The sequence below is a fragment of the Melanotaenia boesemani genome, chromosome 18 (assembly GCF_017639745.1).
Source record: "Melanotaenia boesemani isolate fMelBoe1 chromosome 18, fMelBoe1.pri, whole genome shotgun sequence".
Classification (NCBI taxonomy): domain Eukaryota; kingdom Metazoa; phylum Chordata; class Actinopteri; order Atheriniformes; family Melanotaeniidae; genus Melanotaenia; species Melanotaenia boesemani.
In genome coordinates, this window is record NC_055699.1 from 32,489,846 (window position 1) to 32,515,867 (window position 26,022).

Sequence of the window (26,022 nt, forward strand, 5' to 3'; positions counted from 1 at the left end):
TCTGTGACGGTTAAACAGCTAAACACAGTGATGACATTGTTTACTTCCACTTCTTTAAACCAGAAACCAGCTGAAAATGTCTGCATGCTACAACGCAAACCCTCAAGTACTACATACTAATGTACTACACAGTATGTACTGTATTCTGCATACTACCTGCTATGTGTAGTTAGTTTGTAGTAGATGTTTTCATGGATCATTTTATTTAATATGATGTTCATCATCTGCAGTTAATGTCATGTGAGACTGTGGTTTGATCTGATGCTCTGAGGTGGTTCATGCTCCGGTTTTACCAGGCAGGGTTTGTTCTGTGTATGTTTTATCTTCATAGCTGCTATTCTTACTGAAGAAACCCAGAAACGGAGCATTGCTCTGTGGTGGAGACTGCAGCGGTGGAATAGAGCCATCCTAAATGATGTGGTTATGGAGTGAAATGCCATTATCCTGCAACTGGAAGTTGTAGAAATGCACAGAGGTGTTGATTTGCTGTGAAAGGTGAGCATGGAGGCAGCAAAGTTTTCATCTGGAGGCTCTACTGGAAAATTATGAGCAAAATACCAGGAAGAGTATTCTTCCAGTAAAAGCTGTTCTCTCACAATCCTGATAATGAAATGGGAAGTTGTTTGGATTCAGTGTGAACCAAGGTTATTATAGTTAACGAAAATTAACAAAAAAACTAAAACTAGAATTAAAAAAACATTCTAGTTAACTGAAATAAAAATAGAAACGAGAGTTAAAAAAAAAGAAAACTAACTGAAAATGTAAACTAAAATTTTAGCAAAAATGTCCTTCGTTTTTGTTTTTGTACATTTATTTCATACATAAGGCCTCGGAGTTGATATGAAATCTTTTTACTTCGCTCTGCCGGATTTACGCCAGGTGTCGTCGTACGACACCTGAAGGTTTGTGACGTCACGTGTCAACAGCGTGACGCCCGGTGCGAGAAAGTTAGGAGAAAGAGTCCTGTTTGGGATTTCTTTCATTATGACCATGTCAAAGATAAAAGTGTCTTGTAGAAGAAGCAAGTGGTTCAATATGTGGAAGGAAAAACCACGAATCTGAAAGTTCATTTGAAAAGCTGCACATGAAGGTTAACCAGGTGTACCTGGACCAGGTAGCCTCCCTGTCCCCCTTGTATGGTGTTCGGGTCTGTGGACCCGCTTTCAGTTTTTATCAATAGAAAAATGAAACAATTATTTTTTCAACCTGAAATTCATTGGCTTTGGCTCATTATCTGTGAAGAACATAAATCAAAACACATTTCCAATGAGCGCATACTGTACACCACCCTACGCATGTATATTACATACAGGGTGTGTGGGTCCACTGGACCCAGGGATAATAAAGTGTGGAAAGTACAGGTCCTGCGTACCTTCACTCTGTCTTCCTCCTTTCTGGGGCTACTGATAGTGTTTTCTGTCCCTCCTGTTCCCGCACAAAGTTGCCACATTGTTGAAACCAACACGTCTGCTCTTACTTTCCCGCACATTTTACCCTCCGTCTCATACCCAATCCCACCTGCAAATTAGGGGCGTGACGCTATAAATAAAGGCTTTGCCAGTGTGGTAGCTTATCACAAGTGATCAAGATGGCCAGAAGATGATCTGCTGAGAGGGCCTTGCAACTGATTTGGGAAGAGAGAGAAGCTTCTGAAGATGATGTTGAGGAAGAGGTTTCAGAATTTGAAGATCATATTTCTGAAAATTCAGTCTGACCGTGACTTTGAAGGAGAAGATGAGGTTCAATCAAAACCTCAATCAAAACGAAGACGACCAGCCCGTCAGCAGCAAGCTCCGGGACCAGCCCGTCAGCATCCAGCTCCGGGACCAGCCCGTCAGCAACCAGTTCAGGGACCAGCCCGTCAGCAGCCAGCTCCGGGACCAGCCCGTCAGCATCCAGCTCCGGAACCAGCCCGTCAGCAACCAGTTCAGGGACCAGCCCGTCAGCATCCAGCTCCGGGACCAGCCCGTCAGCAACCAGTTCCGGGACCAGCCCGTCAGCAGCCAGCTCCAGGACCAGCAGCCAGCTCCGGGACCAGCCCGTCAGCAACCAGTTTCGGGATCAGAAACCCACCAGATAGCAAGTGAAGCAATATGGATGTCCAAAAATGGTGAAATTGAATGGTCTTCTTGCCCAAGAAATGAGCCACCTCGCAGAGCTGCTAATGTGATAAAGATGCAACCAGGGCCAGCACGGCTGGCAGTTACTCATGTGCAGGGCATCAAGTCTTCATTTCAGCTTTTTATCCCAGATTCAATCCAGAAAATTATTCTGAATTACACTAATCTTGAAGGAAGGCGTGTTTTTGAAGAGAGGTGGAAGGAGATGGACCAAACTGATTTACAAGCCTACTTTGGGGTTCTTATCCTTGCTGGAGTTTTCAGGTCCAAAGGGGAATGCACAGAATCCCTGTGGGATGCAGAAACTGGCAGAGAACTTTTCCATGCAACAATGTCTCTGGAAAACTTCCACAAAATTTCCAGGATTATACGTTTTGATAACCGAGATGACAGACCAGCTCGATGGCAAAGAGACAAGCTAGCTGCCATCAGGACAGTGTGGGATAAGTGGGTGCTCCACCTGGACAACATGGACAAGCTGGTGACTGCCTACATCTGCAAAAGGAGGACCCTATGCTGGCCGCTAGTGATATTCTTTGACATGTTGGACCTCTCAGCGTACAACGCCTTTGTCATCTGGATGGCACTGAACACAGAGTGGAACAGGGGGAAGCTCCAGAGGAGACGCCTCTTTCTCGAGGAACTGGGAAAGGCACTGGTGAGACCTTAAATCCTCAAAAGACAACATGTTCCACGAACACCAGCTTCTGCAGCCATTGTGGGGAGAATTGAAGAGGAGAATGCTGGTGCCCCATCCACCCGACCTACAAAACCACCATCTGATGAACCTGAAGTACGTGTGTGATGCTGTTGCAGTACGTCATGTATGCTTTGCAACAGAGAGAGGTGTTAGTAACATTTCTGATCTTTTCATTATTCTAGGTTGTGGCCAGCAAAAACAAAAAGAAGCGCTGTGAAGTCTGTGGACCCAAGTTGGACAGGAAAACTCAATAAACATGCAGCAAGTGTAACAAATACATATGCAACACACACTGTAAAACTCTGCCCCTCATGTTTTGTGTAGACTTGTGTAAACAGAATTCAGTGGGGCTGATGTTGATGAGACTGATATTATTACTGTATATGTTCATCTTGTGTTATGTAAACTAACCTAAAGAAGTTATATGTCTAATGAAGTTCAAATGAATAAAATCAGTAGTTGTGAAACATCTTGCTTCATTTGTAAATGTGTTTTTTTCCACTCCACTTGATTATACCTGATTTTCATATTTATATTACATTTTATTAAAAAAACGAGTTGCACATTAATCCATAAATGTGTTCTATAAAAGGTAAAGGGCAAATATTAACCATGGTTGCTGTTCATATGGCTTATAATTGTGATTAAGTAAAAATCTGTTGAGTATTTTGACATAAAATTGTTTGATTGTGTTGTTTTGAAAACCCAAAACTAGCGGGTCCATCAGACCCACGAACACTGGCTAAGTAAGAAAAATACCAACACCACACAAGGGTTAATCTCCACTGGCAGCTTGTTCCACTTGTTTACAGCATAACAGCTAAATGCTGCTTCTCCATGTTTAGTCTGGACTCTGGTCTGGACCTCGGTCTGGACTCTGGTCTGGACCCTGGTCTGAACTCTGGTCTGGACTCTGGTCTGGACTCTGGTCTGGACCCTGGTCTGAACTCTGGTCTGGACAAGTTGACCAGAGTCTTTGGATCTAAGAGCTCTGCTAGGTTTATATTCTCTGAACATATAACAGATGTATTCTGGGCCTAAACCATTCTGGGATTTGTAAACAAGCAGAAGGGTTTTAAAATCTAGTCTGTGACTGACTGGAAACCAGTGTAAAGATTTTAAAACTGGTATGATGTGTTCAGATTTCTTAGTCCTGGTTAAAACTCTAGCAGCATCTGGATGAGCTGCAGATGTTTAATGCTCTTTTTAGGAAGTCCTGTTAAAAGACCATTACAGTAATCCAGCCTACTGGAGATGAATCATGGAGGCGTTTCTCCTGGTCTTACTGGCAGATTAAACTTTTAATTCTGAAAAGAAAAGAAAAGCACATCAGCATCAGCTGAGATCCATCAGTTTGTTAACCAGCTGCTGGTTCTGTGTTCTACCAGACACGTTCACTTTCAGTGTGTAAAATATTTACAGCTTTACCATGTCCAGTATAACATGTGAGGTTCTGTTAATCAGCTGCAGTAATTTGTACTAAAGCTGCTGAACCTCTAGTGAAATTCTTTATGTAGTTAACTATGAGTTGTTTAATCTGAATGAATTAAAGCCCTGGTCTAGAGGTTGTTGGGTTGTTGAGGTTCATGATGAGTCAGATTTATCTCCTTTAGGCTCCTGGCTGCCAAAAACTGAACTGTCTCTTGAATGGATTCATGTTGTGTTGATGTGTGTCTTTAGTTTGTTGGTTATGTTGATTTTTACCAAGCAAATGATCTCAGAAGCAGCATTGCACACATTTTTTTTTTACTTGAGGCTGCTGTCTTTTGGGCTGTTGTGTTTGATTTGTCGATGCTGTTCGTGTTTCCTCCTGATACAGTTTTTAAAAATTGTATCTTGTTGAGTTTTTATTATACAGTGCTTATTCTGATTATTTTAAATTTTGCACCTGACAAATACCCTGTAGGAGCCATTATTTCTGTTTATTGTTTGCTTCAGGTTTATTGTGGTGGTGTTTATGGTTGGGATGGTACAGGTGTTGAGGAAAGTGCATATAGGCGTGGAGATGACATGCATGGGGTGCTCGGGTGATGGGAGGTCGCACGGTTTTTACCACTTCCATCACTTCTCCGTTCCTTAATGTTTTTCCACTTCTCAATGCTTTTCCACGTGGCCTCTATTATACCTCCATACCTGTTGCTGTAGACTGCCATCCTTGACTTCAGATCATCATTCATTCATTCAATAAATGGGAACATACCCCAAACTTACTCTTGTCTGGACATTGTTTTAATGAAGTGCGTTATGACCAGGATCCCCTGCACCCAGAGCGACTAAAATGGTAGGACCAGATAGTCACTACATACCCTAATTTAGAAAAAACAAATAAACAAAAAACTAAAACTAATAAAAACTAGAAAATTTGCTCTAAAAACTAAGTAAAACTAACTGAATTTGAAAATAAAAAGTCAAAACGAAATAAAAACTAAAACTAATAAAAAATCCAAAACTATTATAACCTTGGTGTGAATGAGCTGATCTGATCGGTCTACACGGAACAGCCAATCAGAACCCCGTCTGACAAAAGTCAGAGGTGAGGTCGAGAAGAGAAAGTGAGGCTTGTATTCATGCATCTGCCACATTGCCCAGAGAGTTGCTGGAAAATTGCTAGCATTATTTTTGCTTGTGCAAAAGGTTCAGATCATGAAACTGATGAAGGTTATTTCAAGTTTCCTTGTGGAGTCATAAAAACAGGAGAGTGGTCCAAGGATTTATGAAAAGGCATGATGAAAAGTGGCATGCAGATCTTTGGTGGTTCTAAACTTGAGTACCTTTGTGATCCCAATATATTAAAATAAAGCGTTTTTATCTTTTTAAACTGTTTGTTGTTTAAACTGTGATTTGTTTGTTGCTGAAAATGTACGTTATAACCAGCGATGTGCGACACCGCCCAGTTTATTGACCTGTTGACCCCATCAGGCTAACCATGGGAGCACCCAGAGAACATTTTCAGAAGTAAACAGAACATTCAACGCTACGTGGACATATTTCTTTGCTTTTACTGCTGTTTACAAATGCTCTGAGACGTTTCCAGAATAAACTCACAGCTGGATGGAGAGGAGAGAAAAATGTAATTTCTGAACTGAGCTGAGCAGAAATGATTTAAAGTGGATTCAAATTTAAGTACAAGTGCTAGTTTTGTAGCTGCTCTGGAAATAGCCAGACACAGGGAGCTGTTCATGGAGAATATTTAAAAGAATAATTCATTAAGCTTTCAGAACATCTGTTCTCAACTCTGCTAAAACTGTCACAGTCAGAACCATAAAATTTTTTAGAAGACATCACCAGACAGCAAATTAAAGGCATTAGTTTGGCTTTAATTCTCTATCGCCTGTGATGAGTCCAAAGACGAAGGGGATATGAAATGCTGTTGTGCCGGTATGTCGACTATGCTGGACCACAGGAAGAAATTATAGAGTTGATACCACTACAAGGCCAAACGCGGGGGAGGACGTCTGTGAGGCTGTCTGGATTATTTAAGAGGCAAAGACAGAAAAAGTCATCTGACCTGATGGGTGACACATAAGGCTTTTTACTGCAGAGTCGCTGGTTAGAAAGCTGCTGACATCTCACTCCATCCTGCACCAACAGACAATGTACACTCAAACTGTATGATCCTTGACTCTGAGTCTGGTTGAAAATTGCTCTACGCGTGCTGAGTAGTACAAGTGTCCATACCAATTTAGTTGCAGAGTGGAGCAAAGTTTCTTCTGACTCTGGATCACTTCTGCAACATCTGGAGCTCTGGCAAATATTCTTTGCACCACCTCTTCCAGAAAGGATCCGCCATATACTGGACCTGCCTCCACCTGCGACTCATATACAGGTCCTCCTCCTGAAACGGAAATGTTGGTTGGGACCTTAACAGCAGGAGGTGATTTGGGGTCAAGGCCTCAATGTCGTTTGGATCATTGGAAGGGGTTGCCTCTGCCTCATACAGGAAGGTTTGAAGGCCCTCCTCCAGACTTTGAGTCCTAATGGTGGCGTTCAGCACCTTTCTCATGGACCTGATGAGTCGCTCCCATACTCCACCTTGATGGGATGCGGATGGGGGGGTTAAACTGCCACTGGATTTTTTTTTTAAGAGCCAGCAACTTTTTTGCAAAGCAGAGTATCAACAGTATATGCAGCACATAATAAATACAGAAAAATACTTAGAAGGACATGGGTGGTAGGGAGACCATTAAAGCTCAGAAATATCTTCTTGTCACCAACGAATCCTTTGAGAAGTATCTAAAAAGTTGAGAAAGGGGTCCCAAGTCCGATAGAAAAGGTATGGCTTGTCCTTCAACACAGTGGAAAAAGCTTCCTTTGGGATGATGCTTATTACAGTTTGCATCCACTGATGAAGAGAAGGGGGTTTATCAGTGCAAGAGAATGTGTAAAAGGTCTTTCATTTGAAATTTAGCAGGAAGTTCGTCGTCTAGACCTAACAGGCAAGTCCTTGGCCCCAGCTGCAGTTGGCACTTAAATATAACACAAAGCTTATTTATAGCTGACACCCAAAACTGGAGAATAACAGGACAGTTCCACAGGCAATGAAAAAAGGAACCAACATCAGACTGACATTTAATACAAAGCTCTGAAAGAGCTGGGTACATTCTATGCCTCTTTTCCGGGGTGACATAAAGCCTATGCAGGATTTTAAACTGTCTCTCCCAAACTGAATTTAATGCCAGTACCTTAAAAGGGCAGCTACACAGCTCACCCCAGGCCTCTGCCTCAATAGTTCCCAAATCCGATTCCCATAAGCCCCTAATTTTGTCAGAGTTATCAGTTTTAAGTCCAATTAAAACATTATAAATCCTTTTAGTAAAACTTTTAAGTTGTGTAGTTTTTAACATCAGAGATTCTATTGGAGAGATAGCAAACTTCCCACCGCATTCCTGCAATTTAGAAAGAATAAAAAATTTTAACTTGCAGATATTTAAAGAAATCCCTATTCAAGAGACCATACTTGACTTTTACCTGTTGAAATGTAAGAAGTGAACCCTCGTCAACTAAATCACCAACTGTTTTGATCCCTTTCTGAAACCAATTAACAAATCCAGCCTAGAGGCCAGGTATAAAGTCTGGGTTGTCATGGATAGGAGTCAAGTATGAAAAATAGTTGTCATATCCTTCTAAACACCTGACCTTTCGCCAGACAGATAGCATGTTCTTTAACACCATATTGTCCTGTATTAGTGCTGAGGCTTTAGCATGGGAGGTATATAATAAGTTCCACAAAGGAATACCCTTTAAAGCAGTAGACTCTGCAGACAGAAAAATAGAATTGCGGTCACAGTTAAGCCATTCCATAAGAAATTTGAACTGAGCAGCCCATAGGTAAAGTGGCAAGGAGAGAGCAGCAAGGCCCCCCTTCTGCACGGGTAGACAGAGGTAGCTGTATCTTAACCTAGGTCTTTTTTTGTTCCAAATAAATGAGATAACTGAACCATTCACTTTTGAGAAGACTTTCTTAGACAAAACAAGGGGCAACATCTGAAATAAATAAAGAAGACGAGGGAGAATGTTAATTTTGATTAGGTGAATATGGCCTAAGAGAGACAGAGGGAGGCTGCACCATCTGTCCAGATCGCGACTAACAGACTGAATAAGAGGAGTATAGTTTAGAGTGTACAAATCTTAAATATTAGGAGAAACCTTTATTCCTAAGTAAGTAAAGCCTGTTGGGGACCAACGAAATGGCAGAGAAATGTTTGGATTAACCCTATGTAAACCGGAGAGAGGCATAGCCTCACTTTTAGAGAAGTTTATCTTGTAACCAAAGAAGGCGCTATACGCAGTAATTAATTGCATTAGCTTGGGAATTGACTGGGTTGGGGAGTTTAGAAAAATCAAAACGTCATCCACGTAAAGTGAGATTTTATGCTGAAAATTACTTAAAGAAAGTCCTTCAATATTAGGGTCCCTCCTAATAGCAGCGGCTATGCCAATGCAAATAACAATGGGCTTAACGGGCAGCCCTCCCTACTTCCACGCCCAATACTAAAATTACTTGATCTATGTCCATTAGTAATAACTGCAGAGAGGGGTGATGTATATAAAATCTAAAATCTGAATTCACTTGACAAAACCATCACCTAGGCCAAACTTTTGGAGGGTAAAAAAAAGATAGGGCCATTCCAGCCGGTCGAAGGCTTTTTCCACATCTAGAGAAATAACCATAGCGTCAGGACTAAACAAGGATGAAAGTTGGATAAGATTAAGCAAACATCTAACGTTGTGTGTAGAGTACCTACCTCGTATGAAACCAGTTTGGTCATTTTTAACAACCGAAGGCAGCACCGTTTCCAGGTGTGAAGCTAGAACCTTCGCAAGAATCTTCAAGTCAAGATTCAAAACCGATATGGGCCTATAAGAGGAACACTCCTCTGGAGGTTTCCCTTTTTTCAAAACTAGTGAGATGTTAGCCTCCATTAAGGATGGAGGGAGAGCACCATGCACAAATGAGGACTCAAACATTTCAGATAATGGCGAGACTACAATTTTACAGAACTTTTTATAAAATTGACCACTAAAACCATCGGGGCCAGGAGCCTTGTTATTAGGAAGTAGCTGAATAACTTTCAGAATTTCACTCTGAGTTATTGGTTTACATAAATCATTCCTATGGCTGTCAGCAATTTTAGGTAAGTCCAGCCCCAAAAAGAAACTGCACATATCTTGTTCGTGTGAGGATCTGAACTGAGAGGCATATAACTGCTCGTAAAATGTTTTGAAAGTATTATTAATTACAGCATTATCAAAGTTTAGTAAACCAGACGATTCCTTGACACATTGAATATTCCGGGCAAAAGCCTTATCTCGAAATAGGTTAGCCAGGTAACAATTTGGTTTGTTGGCAAACTCATACATCCTATGCCTCATAAAAAATATAGATTTCTCTGCCCTTTTCGTTAGCAGCCCCTCTAAGGCGATTTTGACCACCTGAATGTCGTCCCTAACAGGATCCGAAGATCATGCAACTCCAGTTCAAGTTCCAATCGACTAATCTTTTTAAGCCCTGCAGAATATGATATAATCAGACCACGAGCAAAGGCTTTCATAGTATGCCAGAGCAGACCAGGAGAAACATCAGGAGTTTTATTTTCTTTAAAGAAAAGACTGAGTTGTTCATTCAAAAATTTGTCAAATTTTGGATCGTGAATCATGAAATTACTAAACATCCAGTTTAAACTATGAGGACTAGGATTTAAATTATGTAACTGCAAAAACACAGGTGCATGGTCTGATATTATAATATCACCAATTCTGCAGCGTGCCACATTCCTTAGTGATGTTTTGGGGGTAAAGACAAGGTCTATCCTGCTACTTGTTTTATGCACACCAGAGTAGAATGTAAATTTTCTATCATTAGGGTAAAGAACCCTCCAAGTGTCAACCAGCTCAAGTTCGTTACATGTATCCAAGAGAGCTTTGGCCCTTTTAGACATTGTAGTTTTAAGTGAAGGAGATTTGTCCATTACTGAAGAAAAATAACAGTTGAAATCCCCAGCTATCACTGAATTTTCACAAACCCAATCGGAGAAAGAAGAAAGAACAAGAGTAATAAAATCAATAGATTGTACTGGCGGAAAATAAATATTTAGAAATGACACGAAACTAAGTGGTGACAGGTAGGTGACGCTGGTGGCAGGTAAGTGACGCTAATGCTGTAGGTGACGTAGTTCTGGGGAGACGGCAGATTCAAACTAGGCGCGCCCAAACATTTATACTTTCATTCAATTGTATTTTGTGCCAGTCTAATCAAAATATTCTTTAAAGTAGGAAAACAGTGTCTTTAAAAGGTACACTCTGGAGCACAGCGGGGAGGATTTGGCCAGCCTGACAGATTTTATAGATCGTTGTTACGACAGAATCGTCATGGGGAAACCAAACAACACGTCCACCCCCTCCACCTCATCTAAGTCCAAGAGACAGCGAAATGAGGATTCAGCTGGAGCTATTTCACCACTGGGGAACGACTCAACAGATGTTCTGATCTCTATAGATAAGAAACTCAGTAGTTTTGATGCGCGTTTGAGCCTGGTAGAAATTCTCTACAAGGAGTTCCAGGCGCTACGTGAATCCCTAGAATTCAGCCAGAAGCAGGTGGAAACTCTGGCTGTAGAAAATGCTGGTCTCAGAGAGTCGGTAAAATCCCTCACCGAGGGCTTGACCCGTCTCTCGGAGGAAAATAAGAAGATGAAGGAAACGGTGATCGATCTGCAGGCACGGAGCATGAGAGAGAACCTGGTATTTGCAGGGATTCCAGAGCAGACGGAGGAGGACCCCGAGACCACGGTGAAAAACTTCATCAAAACCCACCTGAAGCTCCCGGAGGAAACGGTGAAAAACATCTCCTTTCACAGAGTCCATCGGCTCGGCGGGAGGAAACCCGGGTCCAGCAGACCAAGACCTATTGTAGCGAAGTTCGTCAGCTTCAAACAGAAGGAGCAGGTGAAGAACCAGGGCCACGAACTGAAGGGAACCAACTTTGGAGTAAACGACCAATAACCGAGAGAGATCCTGGACCGACGGAGAGTCCTGTTCCCATCAGGAGGAAATTTATCGCTGAAGGTGCTCGCGCTGTCATCGCGGTGGATAAATTATTTATTAATGGACAGCTGTACCGCGACCCGGACATCACTTCGTGGCTCTACTGACTTGGTATGTGCTTTAATTTTCCTGTTTTCTCACTAGATCATGTTATATCCATAAAACTGCCATAAAAGATAATTTAGTTAACAGTAAATCCACTGCCCGTCTCCACTACACTGCTCTCAGCACAGATGCGTTCTTTAAATTACTTTTTTCATTTGGCACTGTCGCTCTTTTCACTCTTTACACTTCTTCTCTCCGACCCTTTAACGGTTAACGGTAACACTTGTCATTGTATTATATACACATCAGCACTTTTCATGATTCACAGGAACACACACAGAACAGCACAAGCGCACACACATCCCTGTCACAACCAGCAGGCAGATACACATGGAGAAGCAGTGGGATGCACGCACACACGCTTCAGTAATATGCATATAGCCCTCATTTGTGTGGTTGGTTCATGAACGAACTCACATTTGTCACATGGAATGTGCATGGAGCTGGCACAAGGGAAAAGAGGTTAAAAATTTTTAATCGTTTGAAAGAAATGAAAGCAGATATAATATTACTCCAAGAGACTCATTTATCAAACTCAACAATAGATCTTCTCTCAACAACCCAGTTTCCACACGTGTATTCAGCTTGTTATAATTCTAGGCAGAGAGGAGTAGCAACTCTTATTAATAGAAGGTTAAATTTTGATATAGATAATACAATCATAGATCCAGAAGGCAGATTTATAATAATTACATTATCTATTAAAAATGTTAAGTTATGTATTGTAAATATATCTGGTCCAAATGTAGATGATCCTCCTTCTTTCACTCCCTCTTCGCCTCTATAGGCTCTTTCCGACTGTAGGAACCTTTTGCAGTTCCTATAACCTTTTCAGGAACCAGGCCGTTTTTTCGCGCATTCCGACATATAGGAACTAGGGACCAAAGCCCCCAGTTCCTATAACCATTTTAGCTCCTGCTCCGAGGCAGGGTCTGAACGGGGTTCTATAGGAACCCTACTGACGTAGGTGTTCTGTGACTGGTAGCTACGCCCCTTGCCAGATTTCCGCATTTTGTGTCCCCGCCACATTTAAAAAACACGGTTGCACATACGGACAAAAACAACAACAGAGCAAGCGATAAATGGACCGACGAGGAGGTCGAAGCTCTTCTGACCGTCTACGCCACAGAGGATTTTCAGAGAGGTTTTGAAGGTTCGCAGCAAAATATAAAAATATTCCTGACGATCAGCTCTCAGTCAGAGAACGCGGGATAACGCGAAGCAGCGCACGTAGAAAACTCACACAAGACTACAAATAAATTAAGGGTCATGACAACCGGAGTGGGACGAACCGAACAAACAGTAAATTGGACAGCTTGTACCACCGACATGTTTACTCCGTCAACGCCGCAGCAAATGACTCTTGCGTGCGGCAGGAAAAGCCAGTGTGATATGCAGCTTATACACACATGTAAATAGTTATTTTTGCTCTGCTGTATTCACTATAAAAAAAAATAAATGACTTTGTAAAGAGTCTGAAGTTTTCAGTTTGTGTCTGTTAGATGTGCTTTGGCCACATCTATTAAAAATATTAGCTAATAAAAATATTGAGTAATTATTAACTTATCACAGCTATGAAATATAAAAATAATCCATCTTTGGTCGCTACATTTTAAGTCTTATCCCTGGGTGTAAATTACGTTAGTTTATCAACTTTATAATATGCTCCATATCACAGAATGAAGTTTATCATGTTTAACCAAGATCTGACACAAATTACACACCTGTAAAAATTTCACCACCCTTTTTATATTTTTACCTTCATCTACGCTAAATCTGTGTGACTATGTCCTCATAATTCTAAACCATAACTCAGTCACAACCAACCCTTCAGTGACGGATTACTCCTCCACCTTTCTACTGATGATTCCATAAAACACACAAAGCTTAATAGCAGATGATGAGATCTTTATTTTGCACATAACACAAAAAAGAAATGAAAAAAAAAATTAAATGATGCATTTTCTATGGAACATTTTCTCTTTAAATGTGTACATCATGTATACATGTATGTTCTGTCTGTCCAACTTCCAGAACATGATGCTTATTATGAAGAGGTGTGTTGTGATTAGCTGGAAGGCAGGAGGTGAAGCATCCAGGCTGTTCTCCATCTCCTTCAGTATCTGCAGCAGGTGGTTGTCCATCCTCTCCAGTGCAGCTTCAGGCGGCCACAGATGTATTGAAATGTCTCCCTGGACATACAGAAATTCTCTGTCCACTGCTCATCGGTAAAATTGAGAACAACCTTTTCCCACTAGTTATCAGCTTTGCTCCGGACCAGCCGGACGGTGAGGAGTTCAATGAGCTGCAGCAACGTCTGAAACAGAACACGAGTTACAATAAACCCGCCGTTTGAAATGTTTACTTACTGTAATCTGCTCAACACAGACAGTAGAAAACCGTCTGAAATGTTTACTCATAAGACACGTATACAATCGGCGCATGTTTAATAAGTTAAACTTACACGTCGTCTCCTTTGTCTGCGGCAGATCTCCTGCCGCTGGATTCTTCATCTTCTGACTTTCAGGAGTCTTCCAGCCTCGACGTGAGACGCCTGGTTGTATCGTCCGTCAGTAACATCTCCATCAAGCAGAGCATCAACACTGCGATCTCTTCGTTCTCCATATTAGCTTGCCGTGTTGTTTTGTTTTTAGCAGGTTTTGTTTTGTTGTTATGTGGCGCTAAAGTCACACGTCACTGTCGCAGACGTATGCGTCACATCGGTCCTGCTACCGCCCCCAACTCATGTGCGAATGCAACATGAAACAGTTCCCCTGGAGAAGGTAGTTCTTAGAACTAGGACAGTTATTAGAACTGTGTTCTTAGAACTTCTCTGTCGGAATGCGCCTTATGTTCACTCAGATAGCACATTAATTATAGGAGGTGATTTTAACATTATACTGGACAAACAAAGTACCACAGGAGCTCATTGAGTCTGGAAATCCTCAGAAACTGTAAAACATGAAGGATTTTGGTCTCTGTGATGTTTGGCGCTCTCACCATCCCACACTAAGAGAATACACCTTCTTCTCTTCAGTCCACCATTCCTATTCTAGATTAGATTATTTCTTAACTAGCAGCTCGCTGATGAATGACATGTCAGAAACCAGAATCCATCCTATTAGCATTAGTGATCACGCACCAGTATCATTCACTCTGAGAAGTAAGAGCAATAAACCAGCAACTAGAAACTGGAGATTTAATACGTCATTACTTAAAGATCCTGAGTTTATCAGCTACTTTAAAAGAGAATGGTCCTTATATCTAGAAAATAACGACTTGCCAGAAACTTCAGCGTGTGTTCTTTGGGAAGCAGGAAAAGCGGTAATGAGAGGGAAAATAATTTCCTTTTCTTCTCATAAGAAAAAGAAGGAAACTTTGAGAATTTCAGAGTTAGAACTCAGAATTAAATCCTTAGAGGAGCTTACCATGTCTCCCCAGAAGAACACACACTAAATGCTATAAGGAAAGCTAAACTTGAACTTAATGAAATAATAGATAAAAAGAAGCAGTTCTTGGTGCAAAGACTTCGCTTGGAGAATTTTGAGCATGGCAACAAATCTGGAAGGTTCCTGGTGTCATGGTGGTGCTTTGTGTGTGTCTGAAGTTTGCAGGTGGGGCTGAGCAGGTTGCCATGAAGACTTAGGGCGGAGACTGGAGCCACAATTGACACCACCTGCAGCTCATCATCAGGCTCATTGTCCTGCTCTACTCCCAGCTATTTAAGGACAAGCAGGAGCTCCAGTCTTTGCCAGATTGTCTCACAATTCTGCGTGGTAATCAGGCCGGCCCTAGTGATCTTTATGCCTTGCTTTGCATCTAAACCTAACCTTGTGATCTCTACTCCTCAGCACATTGACATCCACCCCTTGGAACTTATTAGCAGCTCTGGACCGAGACATCTCCTTCCACCACCTCACCACCTAAAGTTGTACCTGCCTGCTCGCCCTGCCATTCATCCAACACTTCTCCCGCAACTGGAGATCCTTCACTGGCGTACCCCCTCCGCCGTCATTTCCCCACAGGAACACAGTAAGCCGTTCCTCCCCACTGTTATTTCCCATACCTCGTCATATCCACACTAACCGTCTGCACTCTCTTAGGAACAGCATCCCGGACCTGGACCAAGCCTTTCACACTTATTATCAATAAACACTGTTATTTTCTCCCGCAACTCTGTGTGTTCTGCTTTTGGGTTCCCCTCCACTCTACAGCCTGGGATCGTGACAGTACAATCTGGCCAAAACATGGACCCAACAGACACCTTTCAATCCGGCCAAAACATGGACCCAGCAGACGTCTTTCAAACGGCCCTGACTAAACAAGGAAGTCTCCTAGGGGAGCATGAAAAAGCCTTACGCTTCCTGGGGGAGCAACAGAGTCATTGCAAACACCGTTTGGATAAGGTCTTTGAACAGATAAACAGCATACATAACTTACTGTCTGCTTCTGCCTCTGCAGCTTCCGGATCTTCCTCCATAGCCTCCACACCAGGACCAGCTTCTCCGCCGAATCCAGTGTTCTGAGACGCTGCATTCCCCACTCCTGAACAGTTCGCCGGGGATGTAAGCAAATGTGGGGGATTTATATTGCAATGCTCACTGGCTATATCCCGTTCTCCCCAATCGTTTTCCTCAGACTCTGCCAAAATATCGTATGTCATTGCCCTCCTACGCGAAAAAGCGCTAGATTGGGCGTTAGCGTATTTTCACACTCACTGTATCGATTCCACTCTTTTCTCCTCTTTCATGGATGATTTCAAAAAAACCTTTGACCACCCTTTGAAGGGAGCTGATGCAGTCAAGAGACTGCTGAACCTGAGACAGGGAAATCAACCGGCCGTTGACTTCATCGTGGACTTCTGGGTTCTGGCGGCGGAGACTGGGTGGCCTCCGGAGGTTTTAAAGGGAGTTCTGCTCAACGCTTTATGTGAGCAACTCAAGGACCAGCTTGCCTTCCGGGAAGAGGCTGCCTCATTCGAAGAATTGGTCACTATGGTAATCCAAATCGACGGCCGCCTGGCCGAGAGACGCCGGGAATGTGGTGCGAGGAACCTCCCTTCCAGTAGAAGGGCGGTGCTAAGGTCGGAGATTGTGCCGAATCCTGCCGGGGGTGCTGTCCTGGCCCTAGCTGGATCTGAGGAACAGGGTGAACCTATGCAGGTAGGACGAGCCGGCCTAACGTCAGAGGAACGCCAACACCGGTCCCGTAATCACTTGTGTTTCTACTGCGGCTCTCCTGCTCACCGTGTTTTCAATTGTCCGTTGCGGCCAAAAGACACCGCCCGCCAGTAGAGGCTGGAGTACTGGTGGGCGGGGTTAAGCAGACAAATCCTCCACGATGCATTTTACCCGTAACTCTCTCATTAGGAGGGGCTAATCACCAGTTACAGGCACTCATTGACCCCTGACGGCTCAACAGCTCGGTCTTCCTTCTGTTCCCCTGGCTACTCCCATGTCTGTCACAGCATTAGACGGGAGAATTCTTACTACCATCACTCATGCGACCGGTCCTCTTACCCTTCCTGTTTCTGGTAATCACAGTGAAAAAATTGAATTCCTCCTTTTCCCTGTAGCTGACGTCCCCCTCATCCTCGGATACCCCTGGCTAGCATTACATAATCCTCATATCAACTGGAGTAAAAGCCGTTTAGAGAGCTGGAGTCTTTTCTGTTTATCCAACTGTCTGAGATCAGCTCGTCATCCGTCTAACTCACCTGCTCACCTTCCGGAACGCCCAGTGGATTTATCTGCGATTCCCCCAGAATACCATGATTTGGGCACAGTATTTAGCAAAGACAAGGCTCAATCCTTACCTCCACACCGGCCTTATGATTGCGCCATAGATCTTCTCCCTGGGGCGTCTCTTCCAGGGAGCAGACTTTACAACCTGTCCAAGCCTGAACAAGAGGCGATGGAAACCTACATTCGTGAGTCCCTAGATGCAGGCCTCATCAGGCCTTCCTCCTCTCCTGTTGGAGCGGGATTTTTCTTCATGCAAAAGAAGGACGAGACCTTACGACCGTGCATTGATTATCAAGGTTTGAACAACAGTACTGTAAAAAATAAATATCCTCTGCCCTTGATCACGTCTGCCTTCGAACCCATCCAGGGAGCCCAGGTCTTCACTAAGTTGGATCTCCGCAACGCCTATCACTTGGTCAGAAGTCGAGAGGGGGACGAGTGGAAGACGGCCTTTAACACCCCTCTTGGTCACTTTGAATACCTTGTCATGCCATTTGGACTACCAATGCTCCTGCTGTGTTTCAAGCTTTAATCAATGATGTTCTTCGTGATTACCTACACCACTTTGTCTTTGTTTACCTTGATTATATTCTTATTTTCTCCAGAACCCTCTCAGAACATCACCAACATGTTCGTTTGGTCCTGCAGAAGGTTATTGGAAAATCGCCTGTATGTCAAGGCGGAGAAGTGCGACTTCCACATCTCCTCAATTTCCTTCCTTGGATACATCTTCTAGGGCGGGCAGGTGAAGACAGATCCAGCCAAGGTTGAGGCTGTCGCTGAATGGCCTACACCCACAAGCAGAAAGGACTTGCAACGTTTTCTTGGTTTTGCAAATTTTTATCGCAGATTCATCAGGAATTACAGTATGGTTGCTGCTCCTCTCACCAGGTTAACCTCTGTCAAGGTTCCTTTTTCCTGGACTCCGGAGGCGGATCAGGCTTTCTGCTGTCTCAAAGAACGATTTATCACAGCTCCCATCCTTGTCCAACCGGACCCGGACCGACAGTTCGTCCTGGAGGTGGATGCCTCGGATTCCGGGGTGGGGGCCGTCTTGTCCCAGCGATCTAGCAAGGACAATAAGTTACATCCATGCGCCTTTTTCTCCAAGCAGTTGACCCCCTCTGAACGGAACTATGATGTCGGCAATAGAGAACTGCTGGCGGTGAAACTCACCTTGGAGGAGTGGCGACACTGGCTGGAGGGGGCCAAACATCCTTTTCTGGTGTGGACTGACCACCGAAACCTCGCATATTTACAGGGTGCTAAGAGACTGAACTCCCGGCAAGCCCGCTGGTCATTATTCTTCAACCGCTTTAACTTTTCTATTTCCTATCGCCCAGGTTCCCAGAACATCAAGCCCGATGCCTTGTCCAGGTTATATGCCGTTGACAAAGAGTCCACAGAACCAGCTTGCATTCTTCCCCCTTCGGTGGTGGTCGGTGGGGTGACATGGCATGTGGAGGAACGGATACATCAGGGCTTGCTCGCGGACCCGGATCCCGGTGGTGGGCCTCCAAACCACCGATACGTGCCCACGACCGCAGGTTCCGCAGTTCTGCACTGGATCCATTCCTCTAAATTTGCTTGTCACTCGGGAATCCGTCGCACAATCACATTAATTCAACGGCACTTCTGGTGGCCGTTCCTGGAAGCTGATACCAGGGAATACGTCTCTGCCTGTCAGGTCTGTGCCCGGAATAAGACCTCCAATCACCCACCGTCAGGTCTGTTGCAGCCACTGGAAGTCCCCAGTCGGCCCTGGTCCCACATCTCATTGGATTTCATCACAGGCCTGCCTCCCTCTCAAGGTAAAACCACCATCCTCACTATAGTCGATCGTTTCTCTAAAGCTGCCCATTTCATTCCCCTGGACAAGCTGCCTTCATCGACAGAGACAGCGGACCTCCTGGTGACCCATGTCTTCCGGCTCCACGGCATCCCCACGGACATCGTCTCTGACAGAGGCCCGCAGTTTGTTTCCAGGGTCTGGAAGGCCTTCTGCACCGCCCTGGGTGCCAAAGTCTCTCTGAGCTCCGGCTACCATCCTCAGTCTAACGGTCAGACTGAGCGACTCAATCAGGAGCTGGAAGCCGCGCTACGGTGTGTCGAGTCTGGCAATCCATCTGCCTGGAGCCGTCACGTGGGCTGGATCGAATATGCCCATAATCCCTTGTCGTCGTCTGCTACCGGTTGTTCTCCATTTGAAGCCTCTCTTGGTTACCAGCCGCCTTTGTTCCCCACGGAGGAGCGGGATTTGGACATGCCGTCTGTGCAGCATCACCTGCAGCGGGTACGGAGGGTTTGGACCCAAACAAGGGAGGCCCTGCTGTGTTCTGCGGCGCGCAACAAACGTCTGGCTGATCGCCGCCGCCGTCCGGCCCCTGTGTATTCACCAGGCCAGAAGGTTTGGTTGTCCGCCAAAGACATTCCTCTGAAGGATGTGCCCCCTAAATTGGCCCCTCGTTTCATTGGTCCCTACGAAGTCGACTCGTTGATGGGGTCTTCGGCTGTCCGGCTCCTGCTCCCCTCCTCACTGCGAGTTCACCCTACGTTTCATGTATCCCAGGTCAAGCCGGTTTTGTCTAGCCCTTTGTGCCTTCCGGCCAGACCGCCTCTGCCCACCCGGGTTGTTGATGGTGCTCCGGCCTTTTCGGTGCGCCGCATCCTGGATGTCCGGCGCAGGGGGCGGGGTTTCCAGTATCTGGTCGACTGGGTTGGCTGCGGTCCTGAGGAACGTTCCTGGATCCCTCGTCGTTTCATCCTGGATCCCGCCATGGTTGCCGCTTTTCACCGCTCTCGGTGGCATGCTGTTGGGCCGCCTGGGGGCGTCCCTTGAGGGGGGGGTACTTTCATGGTGGTGCTTTGTGTGTGTCTGAAGTTTGCAGGTGGGGCTGAGCAGGTTGCCATGAGGACTTAGGGCGGAGACTGGAGCCACAATTGACACCACCTGCAGCTCATCATCAGGCTCATTGTCCTGCTCTACTCCCAGCTATTTAAGGACAAGCAGGAGCTCCAGTCTTTGCCAGATTGTCTCACAATTCTGCGTGGTAATCAGGCCGGCCCTAGTGATCTTTATGCCTTGCTTTGCATCTAAACCTAACCTTGTGATCTCTACTCCTCAGCACATTGACATCCACCCCTTGGAACTTATTAGCAGCTCTGGACCGAGACATCTCCTTCCACCACCTCACCACCTAAAGTTGTACCTGCCTGCTCGCCCTGCCATTCATCCAACACTTCTCCCGCAACTGGAGATCCTTCACTGGCGTACCCCCTCCGCCGTCATTTCCCCACAGGAACACAGTAAGCCGTTCCTCCCCACTGTTATTTCCCATACCTCGTCATATCCACACTAACCGTCTGCACTCTCTTAGGAACAGCATCCCGGACCTGGACCAAGCCTTTCACACTTATTATCTATAAACACTGTTATTTTCTCCCGCAACTCTGTGTGTTCTGATTTTGGGTTCCCCTCCACTCTACAGCCTCGGATCGTGACACCTGGCTAATCAGTTAAAAACAAACAAGAAGAAAACAACCATCTCCTCTGTCAGAGATCCAGAAGGAAACATCAGCCACGACCCAGACAAGATAAATAACACTTTCAAAGAATTCTATAAAACATTATATACATCACAACTAACTACAACAGATGACAATATTGATAAATTTCTTAGTAACATCAATCTTCCACAATTAAAACATGAAGATAAAATGGTCTTGGATTCCCCCCTTTCAGTCGGCGAACTCCAAGAAGCTCTCCAGCATATGCCCAACAATAAAGCTCCAGGTCCAGATGGTTACCCAGTAGAATTCTACAAAGAATTCTGGACAATGCTGGCACCCACTTTCTACAATATGATATTAGAAATAAAGGAAAAACAAAAAATACCTTCAAATTTGAACCTAGCCAATATTACTCTAATATTAAAACCAGGTAAAGACCCGACACTTCCATCCAGTTACCGTCCAGTTTCATTAATAAATTTAGATCTTAAAATAATTAGCAAAGCTTTGGCCAGAAGAATAGAAAAAATAACCCCTCTAATAATATATCCTGACCAAACAGGCTTTATTAAAGGTAGACATTCCTCTACTAACATGCGTAGATTAATTAACATCATAGATTATTCTACTCTGCATAATCTGGAATCCACAGTAATTTCTTTAGACACAGAAAAAGCGTTTGACCGAGTAAACTGGAAATTTTTATTTGCAACGTTAAACAAATTTGGGTTTGGGTCATCTTTCATAGAATGGATAAAGATATTATATAACAACCCAAATGCAAGTGTGAAGACCAATGATCAAACCTCTCCAAGCTTCTGTTTGCAGAGAGGCACCAGACAGGGCTGCCCGCTTTCTCCATCACTCTTTGCTATTTTTATTGAACCCCTAGCTGCTGCCATAAGACAAAATAAAGAGATTAAAGGAATCCATGCCAACAATATAGAACACAAGATAAGTCTTTATGCTGATGACGTATTACTTTTTCTCCAGAACTCACCGACGTCTCTCCCCCAGACAATCACACTTATTAACACATTCTCATCAATATCTGACTACTCTATTAACTGGTCTAAGACTATTATTATGCCCATCAACTGTGACCTACAAAACATACCCAATACTACAATACAGTCTGGAAACATTAGATATCTAGGCATAAACATTTCCCCCAGGTTATCAGAACTAACAAAGCTAAATTATGTCCAGCTACTTAAAGCAATAGAGGATGATCTCTCAAGGTGGAGGCGCTTACCCATATCACTCATGGGGAGGGTTGCCACAGTTAAAATGATGGTTCTATCTAAAGTAAACTGCCTGTTTTCAATGATATCCACTAAACCATCCTCCAGCTGGTTTAAGTCACTGGACTCACATATATCTAAATTTTTATGGAAAAATAAGCCATCACGTATCAGTCTAAAAACTTTACAACAGACTAAAGATAGAGGCGGATTGGCGCTACCCGACTTTAATCATGTTTTCTTAGCTAACAAGCTGCAGTATATCTCCAAATGGCTTAAACCTAGCAGTCTGGATGAAACATGGTTAGATGCAGAGCAAGCATTGTGTGAGGGTGTGTTTATCTCTGACCTGCCATTCATCAGCTCAACCATCAAAACACATAAGTGTTTTAAAAGCATCAATATCAGTTCCTCCTTAGTGGCTTGGTGGGATTTTCTAAAAATAACCAAATCCTCACTTTTTCCATGTAAGTTTACACCCCTCTGGAACAACCCTGACATCCTGCAAAACAAAAAGCTTATCAATTTTACTCAATGGAAAAATAAAGGAATAAAACAGTTAGAACATATAATAGAAAATGGAAACTTCTTATCATTTAATATTCTCACTTCACAATATGGAATCAGTAGCAAAACATTTTTAGAATATCACCAGCTTAAATCTATTATATGTAAAAAATATACCATTAATCAATTAAACTTACAGCTACCTATTAGGGTGGCAGAATTCATGAATCTCAATGCCCCAAAGCTATTATCAAAAACATATAGACTATTATCTAAACTAGAAGACTCAATCTGTCTTCCAACTTCAAAATGGGAGGGTGACTTATCCAGTAACTTTAATAAAGATAAATGGTCACAAATATGTTTAAACACCTTTAACATGATTAAAATTCAAATATGCAACTAATACAATTCAAAATTCTGCATAGAACTCATTATACAGGACAAAGGATGTTGAGGATGGGTCTGTCACGATCAAACATCTGCACACACTGCAATGAAAACACACCTGACAACTATCTCCATGCCTTGTGGTCCTGCACACCTGTCCGCAGGTTCTGGCTTCAGGTATGTGTGGACATGTCAATATGGTTTAAATGTAATATTCCTACAATCCCCGCACTATGTCTACTAGGTGACTTGGGTGACATTAATATGGCAATTAACTCTGCACACATGATATGCACAGCATTATGCATCGCAAAGAAAACTATCCTTGTGAACTGGAAAAACAAAAATAGGTGGCTACTCACCTCTCAGTTTTAATTGCACCGAGACACCAAAACACAAGAAACACAACACACAAACAACACCTGGGGGGCATGGCATGCGGTGCATGGCGGGCGGGGCCACTTAGGTGGCCCAGCTCCCGGCTCATTGCAGTCATTGCCCCTCAATTTTATTGACAGCAGACAGCGCAGCCACCCCGGGACCTGGGGTGGCTGCGCTGGTGGGCTGCTGGCTCTGTGGGGGTTGGGTCAAGGGGGGGTGCTTGGGGCTCGCTGTCCGCTGGTCCGCCTGGGGTGTCCCCAACGGGGCATGGTGGGTGGGTTGTGTGTGGCGTGACTGTGTGGTGGTGAGTGATTGTGGGTGCGGCACGGGGGAGGGTGTGAGTGTGGGGTTATTTGGGGTGCAGATTGAAGCAGGTGGGGAGTGGGGGGAGGGGGGCCAATAGCACCCTGGTTCCCGGGATGTGCGGCTGGCCTACGCCGGGTGGCTGTCTGGGGGGGCCTGGTCCTCCTAGGCATGTTGCGGGCCCTCTGCCTTTGGGGGTGGGGCGGCCGCCTCTGGGCTCCTGGGGCCCTGGGCCCTTCGCTTGGGCTGCCCTGGGTGGCCGGTCCCTGGCGGGGCCGGCGGCTGCTGATCTTGGCCCACTGGGGCCTGTGCCCAGGGACTGTGGGGGGCTCTTGCTGGGGCTCTCCTCTGCCGCCCTTCGGGTGGGGCTGGAGTCGTCTTTGTGGTGGGGTGGCTTGGGTTGGTGCTCCGGGTCTGCTGCTGAGGGCCCAGCCCAGGCCCTGGTCTGCCTCTGGCCTCCGTGGAGGCGAGGTCACATTTGCATGATCTCACTCACCACTCTTCATCACTGATCACTCCTTGTTTCACAGTCACTGAGTTGTCTAGTGGGTTTTTAATATAAGCGATAATTATTAAAATTTTTTTTTTTTTGTATTTTTCCTGTGAGTTAGTACCTGGTCGCTGTTATGTCTTTTTGATTTGGTTATTATTTAAAAACTCTTAATGACTGGCAGCCCTGTTTTTTTTTGTTTGTTTTTTTTTTCTGTGTGTGTGTTTCTGCTTTTGTAAAAGTTGTAGGAAAGTTTCTGGTGTGTTCATGTACAGGTGTAACAGTTTGTTGTCTGGTGATGGTGTGGATTGAAGGGTCGTTTCCTTCTGTCTGTGATCTTTTTGTCTCCTTTCTTCTTTCCCTTTTGCTCTTTTTGCTATTTTCCATCTTTTTCTGTCCCCTCCGGTCAGGTCCAGCAAGATTACATAGATTCCGTGATTCAAAGTAAATAAATAAATAAATTAATCACATTATCAAGAGGAGCCTTACCCATAGGCCTCCCCTTGGCAGAGCAAATTTGTTCAGCACGATACAACAACCAGATTATCATTTTGCTTGCTATGATGCTGGACAGGACAAGTTTAAAAAAAAAAAAAAAAAAAAAAAAAAAAGAAATGACATGGATTGGCCATGTAGTGAGCCCTTAAGTGATATGTATCTACCGCATTTATCACTAACAGTTTGGGCGTCCATCAAAGGCAAATGCTTATTTATTAAGATGGCCACACCACGACTCTTACTTGTAAAGGAGGAACTAAACACCTGTCCAACCCCGTCACGCTTTAACTTCAGGTGCTCCTGAGCGGTCAGGTGCATCTCTTGCAACAGAGCAACATGCACATTTTCCTTTTTAAGAAAACTCTAAATTTTTTTCCGTTTGATAGAGTTGTGTATACCTCCTACATTCCAACTACAGACATTTAGTCTTACTTTGTCACTGGCCATTTTATAATTGACAAAACAAAAAATGAATCAGGCCTAAATAGTAAAATGGTAAAAGAAGAATGAGCTGACAAGATGGGCTCCCCAAAACCAATACTGAACATATCTGACAAACGAAATATGCACAAGACAAAATTGACATCCTGCTTTGCTAACACTTAACCCAAAACTATTTACAAGAACATTTACACAAAAAAGACATATAATCATGGAGGTCAGACTGAGGTCTTGTACACCCAACAGGGGGCGCAAGCTAACTTCCCAACTTAAAAGAAAAAGTGGAAGATGCTGGACCAAAATCGTGTTAAACAACTTCTAATGTTGACTGCTAACCCGCAGCTCAAATAAAGTAAAATTTATGGAAAGAAAACAAAAATTTCGTACTAGTAAAATTATGTGATCACTAAGGAGAAGGCCTATGTAAAATAAATATCCCAGTGATGGTGAAATATTAATAACAACACCTCATGAGCACATGAAGCTCTAGTTATGTGCCGTTACAGATACCTTACAGTATGGACAGAAACTAGATCCAGTTCACAGTCAATGAGAGCGGTGACACAGGAGTATGTCAGTCATCGGGATCCACGGAGGGAGAGCCCCCAGATCGTGGCGGCCCATCCAAGTAGGCAGCAACATCCCTGGGGTGCTTTAAAAAATTTTCCTCACCGTTATGCTTAACCCGGATACATCATGGCGAATGGGATCCCCTAAGACTCTGCTTCACCATGTAGAATTCTTGGCGTTTCCTTACGACCGCGGCAGAGAAATCTTCAAATATCATGATGGGGACACCGTTAAAGAGCAAGGACTGCATCTTCCGGGCAGCTTGCATAATCCGGACCTTATCCTGAAAGTTGTGAAGCTTTATAATAACAGCACGGGGTCGTTGTTCGGAGGCAGAGCGGCGGGTGAGCGCACGATGGCAGCGATCGATTTTAACGGTGCCTCCCTTAAAACTTACGCCCAATAAAACGTCTCCACACAGTCTTTGCGTCGCCGTGTGGCCGAGTTCTCCAACACATCCACACAGGTTTCTCTG